General features: G+C 40.2%; 1 pseudogene; it reads right to left on the reverse strand.

Moving 5' to 3' along the window:
- Positions 1-3,490: 3,490 nt before the first annotated feature.
- LOC148091966 (calcium-binding and coiled-coil domain-containing protein 2 pseudogene) lies at positions 3,491-4,804 on the reverse strand (annotated as a pseudogene).
- Positions 4,805-8,483: the final 3,679 nt, after the last annotated feature.

Consider the following 8,483-nt stretch of genomic DNA (forward strand, 5'->3'; position numbering starts at 1 on the left):
GAAGCAGTAATTAAAAAACTCCCAGTAAACAAAAGTCCTGGACCAGATGGATTTACAGGTGAGTTTTACCAAACATTCAAAGAAGAATTAACACCTATTCTATTCAAACTATTCCAGGAAACTCAAGGGAGGGAAAACTTCCAAACTCTCTTTATGAGGCCAGCATCATCCTAATCCCAAAACCAGATAAAGATACAACAAAGAAAGAAAATTACAGGCTAATATCCCTGATGAACATAGATGTTAAAATCCTCACTAAAATACTAGCAAACTGGATCCAGCAATACATTAAAAAGATCATACACCATGACCAAGTGGGATTTATGCTGGGGATGCAAGGCTGGTACAACATCCGCAAATCAATAAACGTGACACATCACATAAACAAAATGGACAAAAATAATATGATCATATCAGTAGATGCAGAAACAGCATTCAACAAAATCCAGCATCCATTTCTGATAAAAATTCTCAGCAGAGTGGGAATAGAGGGATCATACCTCAACATACTAAAAGCCATATATGACAAACCTACAACCAACATCATACTCAATGGTCAAAAACTAAAACCATTTCTCTTAAAAACAGGAACAAGACAGGGATGTCCACTTTCACCACTCTTATTCAACATAGTAGTGGACGTCCTCGCCATAGCCACCAGTCAGGAAGAAAACACAAAAGGTATCCAAATTGGAAAGGCGGAAGTAAAACTGTCATTATTTGAAGATGACATGATATTGTACATAGAAAACCCTAAAGACTCCATCAAAGTACTACTAGATTTGATAAACGAATTTGGCAGGGTAGCTGGATACAAAATCAACATCCAGAAATCAATGGCATTCTTATACACCAACAATGAACTTTCAGAGAGAGAAACTAAAAATGCAATACCATTTACCATTGCAACCAAAAAAAATAAGATACCAAGGTATAAGCTTAACCAAGGATGTAAAAGACCTGTACTTGGAAAACTATGGGACACTGAAAAAAGAAACAGAGGAAGATTTAAACAAGTGGAAGAATATATCATGCTCATGGATCGGGAGAATTAATATCATTAAAATGTCCATACTACCCAAAGCAATTTATAAATTCAATGCAATTCCTATTAAAATACCATCAGCATATTTCATAGATCTAGAACAAACATTTCGAAAATTTATATGGAACCAAAAAAGACCCCGAATAGCTGCAGCCATCTTGAGAAAAAAGAACAGAGTGGGAGGGATCACTTTGCTGGACATCAAACTGTACTACAAAGCCATTGTAATCAAAACGGCCTGGTATTGGATCAGTGGAACAGAACAGAGTCCCCAGAAATAGAGCCACACCATTATGGTCAGTTAATATTTGACAAAGGAGGCAAGAGCATCCAGTGGAATAAAGACAGTCTCTTCAATAAGTGGTGTTGGGAAAATTGGACAGCTACATGCAAAAAAGTGAAACTAGACCACCAACTTTTACCATACACAAAAATAAACTCAAAATGGATAAAAGACTTAAATGTAAGTCATGAAACCATAAAAATCCTGGAAGAAAACATAGGCAGTAAAGTCACAGACATCCCATGTAGTGGAATTTTCACTGATACATCTCCTAGGGCAAGAGAAACAAAAGAAAAAATAAACATATGGGACTTTATCAAACTAAAAAGCTTCTGCACAGCAAAAGAAAACAGCCTCAAAATACAAAGGAACCCCACAGTCTGGGAAAACATATTTGCCAAGGATGTATCTGATAAGGGGCTAATTTCCAAAGTGTACAAAGAACTCATACTACTCAGCAAGAGGAAGACAAACAGCCCAATTAAGAAATGGGCAAAGGGCCCGGCCAGGTGTGGCTCAGCGGTTGAGCGTCTACCTAGGATCCAGGCAATCGGGATTCGATTCTCGGTCAGGGCACATGCCCTGGTTGGGGTTTCGATTCCCAGTTGGCAGCATGCAGGAGGTGGCCAATCAATGACTCTCTCATCAGTGATGTTTCTATCTCTCTCCCTCTCCTATCCTCTCCCTGAAATCAATAAAGATGTATTAAAAAAAAATAAAAATAAAGATATATTTAAAAAAAAAGAAAAAGAAATGGGCAAAGGACCTGAGTAGACACTTTTCCAAAGAGGACATACAGATGGCCAAGAGACATATGAGAAAATGCTCAACATCACTAATCATCAGAGAGATGCAAATTAAAACCACAATGAGGTATCACTTCACACGTGTCAGAATGTCTGCCATCAACAAATCAACAAACCAATAAATGACTTGTGCTGGCGAGGGTGTGGAGGAAGGGGAGCCCTAGTACAACTGCTGGTGGGAATGCAGACTGGTGCAGCCACTATGGAAAACAGTATGGAGGTTCCTCAAAAAATTAAAAATGGAGCTGCCATTTGACCCAGTGATCCCACTTCTAGGAATATATCCTAAGAATCCTGAAACACTAATCAGAAAGAATATATGCACCCCTATGTTCACAGCAGCAGAATTTACAATAGCTAAGATCTGGAAACAGCCAAAGTGCCCATCAGTAGATGAGTGGATAAAAAGCTGTGGGACATTTACACCATGGAATACTATGCAGCTGTAAAGAAGAAGAATCTCGTACCCTTTGGGACAGTATGGATGGACCTGGAGAAAATTATGCTAAGTGAAATAAGCCAGGCAGCAAGAAAGACAAACATCACATGATCTCGTGTATATGTGGAATCTAAAGAACTTAATAAACCTGATGAACAGAATAGATTCAATGACATGGAAGCATAGATGAGACTGACGAATCTCAGAGGGATGGGGGCGGGAAGGTGGGTGGAGGGAGAGAAAGTAACCAAAGGATTTATATGCATATATGCACAACCCAAGGACACGGACAATGGTGTGGAGAGGGACTGTGGAGGGGGATGGGATGAGGTGGAATGGGTCATAGGGGAGAAAAAGGGACATTTGTAATATTTTAAACAACAACAACAACAAAAAGATGAGAAAACTTTGGTGTCAAAATTGAATGCCTGAGTTCTCTGACATGCCGTTTTTGGTTAGTCTAATACAATGAGTTTGAGAAAGAGGCCTGATGAAGGGGAGGAAAAAATTTTCAACCCAGTCCCAAGGGTAGGGCTGAGGACTGAGTACAAATATGCTCAAGGCTTGACCTGGAATGGCTGTGGGACAACTTGGAAAACTAGTCTCTCGGTATTTGAGTCAAGCCTGTTGTGAATAGCCAGGTCGCTTCCATCCTAGGGCCCTTGTACTGGAGATCCTCGGAAGAATAGGCATCATAGGCTGAGCATTATGTGATTTAAAAGCTGGTAACCCACAGGAATGGAAGTAACAGCCCTTAACACTATCCTTTAGATTATCAACATGATTGCACTTTAGAGCAGTGGGACTGAGAAAATCCCTAATAATTTCAGGTTAGGCAGGATCTTGGGTCATAACTCATAGTAGAAACTATAGGTTCTACTCTATAAAATCTATGTATAGATCCAAAAGGAGGACACTTATAGACTGTGGCAGAACACATGTTCTTTAAAGATTTGCTTTTCTTTTGCTGAGAAGCTCTTGTCACAAATCAGACAATTCATATAAAAGGTCTGAATGTGCTGCTGCTCCAAGGTGTGGTCAAAAATATCATCAGCAAAGTCTAATTTGCAGGTGGAGCATTTCTTGATGGAGAGCAGGCTGGGGCCAGAACTTTCTTGGATGCCAGAATATAGGTTTCCACAGACCAGTCCTGGGTTTTGTCCTGCACCTCCTTGATCTGAAGTAGGTGCTTGACATGGCAGAGTGAAAATACAGACTCATGTAACTCATCAATCTGCTGTTCTACCTCTTCCAAAGATCATTTTACTCTTTCCATTCTTTCTGTGCAGTTTATTACGTATGATATTGTTCTCATGCAGCCTTTTTGACAGGTTGAAGTTCTGGTCCATTAACTCCTGCGATTTCTTCCTAGCAGTAGCTTCTTTCTGGTTCAGCTCTACCACTATCTGCTGGAGCTTCTTCTGGTTCAGTTAAACTAAGAAAGAGCTCATCATTTTCCTTTTTCAGATGCTCCAACTGCTCTGTCTAATCTTGATCTTCCTGAACAAGCTTCTCCATTTCTTTCTCTTGAGTTGACATCTGTGCCTGAAGCTGACCCACTCTGACTTCCATATCCTCATTTTCTGAGGACATCTTCTGGCTTTGTTCTTTCAGTTGAAGAAGCTGTCTCCCAACTGTCCTTCTGTTCTTTCACTTTCTGTTCCAACTTCGTGTTGTTGCTCTTTACGGTTTCTAGATCCTTCTGCTTCTTTTGGAGCTCAGCCTGCTTGCCTGAGTTCTGCTTCTGGAGGCTGACACAGCTGACCTTCAGTTCCTGGTTTTCTTTGCAAAGCTCACTGTTGTGCTGCTCAGTCTCGTCCACCTCACCCTGAGTAGTAACAATCAGGTGCCCTTCTTGTTTTCTGGACAGAACTGGAAAGGCATACTTGCTTCCCAGACCACACCATCCTGATCCACATAGCTGTAGAACTGGTGATATTCATAATCCTTGGTCAGGTAATAAGCTTTGAAATGGACTTCCTGTGTTTGGTCAATTTGCTGTTTAGGTGAACAGGCAAAGTAACCCACATGAAGCTGTAATACTCATGGGTTGTCTTCCAGCCCACTCTAAAGATTCCAATCCAATCCTTTTGATGGGGAATGAGATGCTAGGTGAGGGTGTAATAACATGTGACATACCTTCCAGGAACATAGAGCTCCACATTGTTAAAGATGACCTGAGAGAAATGACAATGCTCCAGCAAGACAGCTGATGTGGTGGGGTCTACTATTGTCTGCCTCTTCCATGCTGGTCAGGGTCAGCAGCCAGCAGTGGCACAACCACAACAGGACAGGACTTAGGACCTGGAAGTTCGTACTTCTTTTTTTTTTTTAAAGATATTTTTATTGATTTCAGAGAGAGGAAAGGAGAGGGATAGAGAGATAGAAACATCAATGATGACAAGTCATTGATTGGCTGCCTCCTGCACGCTCCTGACTGGGGATCGAGTCCACAACCCAGGCATGTGCCCTGACCGGGAATCGAACTGTGATCTCCTGGATCCGAGGTCGATGCTCAACCACTGAGCCATGCCTGGCAGGGCTGGAAGTTTGTACTTCTTAATCCCTTTCTGTTTTTCATCCATCCTCCCACACCACTACCCTCTGGCAACCATCTGTTTGTTCTCCTTATCTATGAGTTTGCTTTTGTTTCATTTTTTTGTTTATTAGTTTTGTTTTGAGGTTCCACATATAAGTGAAATCTTATGGTATTTGTCTTTCTCTGTCCAACTTACTTCACTTAACATAATACTCTCTAAGGTCTATCTATATTGTTGCAAATGATAAGATTTCATTCTTTTTTATGGCTGAGTAATAGTCCATTATATATATCTACACACACACACACACACACACACACACTCACTCACTCACTCACTCACACACTGCACCTTCTTTATCTATTCATCTATTGATGGGCACCTAATTGTTTCCTTGTCTTGGCTATTGTAAGCAATGCCGCAGTGAACATTGGGGTGCATATATCTTTATGAGTTACTGTTTTGGTTTTCTTCAAATAGATACCCAGGAGTAGAATTGCTGGATTGTATGGTAGTTCTGTTTTAATATCTTAGGAATATCCACACTATTTTCCATACTAGCTGTACCAGTGTACAATCCCACCAACAGCGTGTGGAGATTCTTTTTTCTCCCATCCTCTCCAGCACTTGCTACTTGTTGTCTTTTTGACAGGTGTGAAGTGTGAGGTGATATCTGACTGTGGTTTTGATTTGTATTTCCCTGATGATTAGTGAGGTTGAACATCTTTTAATGTGTCTATTGGCCCTCTGTATGTCTTCTTTGGAGCAATGTCTATGCAGGTCCTCTGCTCATTTTTAAATTAGATTTTTTAAAAAAATGTTGAGTGTATGAGTAATTCATGAACTTCGGATATAACCTCTTATTGGATATATCATTTGCAAATATCTTTTCCTATTGAGTAGGTTGCCTTTTTGTCTTGATGGTTCCTTTACTGCACAAAAGTTTTTCCAACACCTTTTAGTGAAGAGACACTTTTTTCCCCATTGTAAAAATAAGTAGTGCCTATCACATAATATGCAATGAATAAGAACTACACGAGTCCTCCTTTATCAATGGTTTCACTTTACCCAGTTTTAGTTTTACGTGGCTAACTATAGTACAAGGATATTAAAAGGAAAATTCCATAAATAAATAATTTACATACATATATCTCTCTATAGCTCTATGTCTCTGTTGAAGTTCTCACTGAGTTTACCTATTCTTCTCCCAAGTTCATTGACCATGTTTATCACCAATGTTTTTTGGCAATTTTTTAAAAAAATTGATTTTAGGGAGAGAGAGAAACATTGATGTGGGAGAGAAACATCAATTGGTTGCCTTCTGTATGCGTCAGGACCTGGGTTTGAACCACAACCTAGGTATGTGCCCAAATTAGGAATCAAACCTGAACACTTTTGGTGTAGGGGATGATGCTTCAACCAACTGAGCCACACAGCCAGGGCTTATCACCAATGTTCTGAGCTCTTTATCTGCATTGCTGTCTCTGTTTCATATAGCCCTTTTTCTGGGGTGCCCGGAGCTATGCCTGGAGAGGGCATGGGCTATGGAGAGTCTTGGGGGCAAGCCACGGTGCTGGTGTGGGTCTGGGGCTGGAAATGTACTGGGACGGCCTTGGTGGGCCAGCCAGAGTGCCTGGATTGTGCTCCTGCCTGTGGAATCACGGTGGATGGAGAGTGCAACCAATGATGCTCTCTCTTCCCTCTGACAGAGAATTTCTTGAGGAGTGATGGAGACAACAAAGCTAAAAATAAAAACCATAATGTCAAAGATAAAGAATTCTTTTTACAGGCTTGTAGTAGACTAGACACAACAAAGTATAGACTCACTAGTTAGGAGAAATGACTTAAAGTGAAATGCAAGGAGCAAAATGAATGAAAAGAAAAAACAACAACCACACACACCAAAAACCTAAATAGAACATCCAGAAATGTGAAAAGATTTAAAAAAAAATTCTAGCACACATATATGAAATTAGAATCCCAAGAGGGAAGGGGGAGGGAGGAACGGGGAAGAAGGAAAGAGAGAGAGAGAGAGAGATCGATCAGGCAGGATAAATATTTGAAGAGATAATGGCTGAGGTTTCATCTGCAATTTCTGTTCATCAAATAAACAATATAATCTCTTACAGTCTTTTTTCTTGGATGTTACCTTCATATCTTTAATTAATATAGTTTAAATATGTTTATTTTGCAGTTGTAAATACTTTTACCAATATGAGATATAATTCACATACCATACAATTCACCCTTTAAAACTGTATAATTCAATGCTTTTTATTATATGCTTAGAGTTGTGTATTCAACACAATAATACATTTCAGAAACTTTTCATTTTTCAAAGAGAAACACACCTTAGTCATCACCCCATATATTAGTTTTTTTCCAGAGAATTGTGTTTTGTGGCTATTGTGAGAACTGGTAAGTCTGAAATGTTCAGATTTAGCCACAGGCTGAAAATTCCAGAAGGTATTTGTAAAATCCAGAGTAGATGTTGCAGTATTGAGTCTGAAGGCAGTCTGGATGTGGAATTCCTTCCTCTTTGAGGGATCTCAATCTTTTAAGGCCTTTGATTGGAATGAGGCCCACCCACATTATAGTTAGTAGTCAGCTCTACTCAAAGTCTGCTGATTTAAATGTCATTCACATCTAAAAATACCTTCACAGAAACATCCCCACTGGTGTTTGTCCCGGTAACTGGACACTATAGTCACTGGTGCAGGGTGACTGATTATGAACACCTCACACTGTACCAACATGTTCCCCTCTCCCCATGAACATCCAGATCCTGAGCTCTGCTGTCCCAGATCTCTGCCAGGAGATGAGATCTTCAAAGTTTTAGGGCATCAAGAGAAAGATGGGCTCCAAGGTCACACACAGACACACAACTAAGGCTCAAGAGAGGGAGGAGACATATGCTGGCAATGGGACAGACATGGAGAGGGCACAGAGAGACAGACAGAAAATGAAATACCCAGAGACAGGGAGAAGGTGTATTTGAGGAGCATGAGAAACTGTGATCTTTCAACAGTTTCTTCAGTTCCCCAGAAGTAGAGAAACATGGGTGTGTGGCCAATGTGAAATGGGACACATGTGATAGGAGTGGGATTGGCAGGAGAAAAATGAGGTGGCTGTTTTTTTACTCTCCAATTCAATGGTATAAAAATCAAGAATTATTAATCTTACACATTTCAGTATGGGCCGAATCTCAGTCTCAGAGTTTCCTCCCGTAACTTCTGGGAAACATGAAGTCAAAAGGGAAAGAGTACATTACCTTGTATAAAAGTCTCCAAGAAGGGTGCAGGGCCCAGCATTTCATTTACTTATAAGCCAATAAGTTAGCCTGTTACTGTTTCCTGGATGCTAACAAGAA

The sequence above is a fragment of the Miniopterus natalensis genome, chromosome 11, assembly GCF_054644295.1.
Source record: "Miniopterus natalensis isolate mMinNat1 chromosome 11, mMinNat1.hap1, whole genome shotgun sequence".
Lineage (NCBI taxonomy): Eukaryota > Metazoa > Chordata > Mammalia > Chiroptera > Miniopteridae > Miniopterus > Miniopterus natalensis.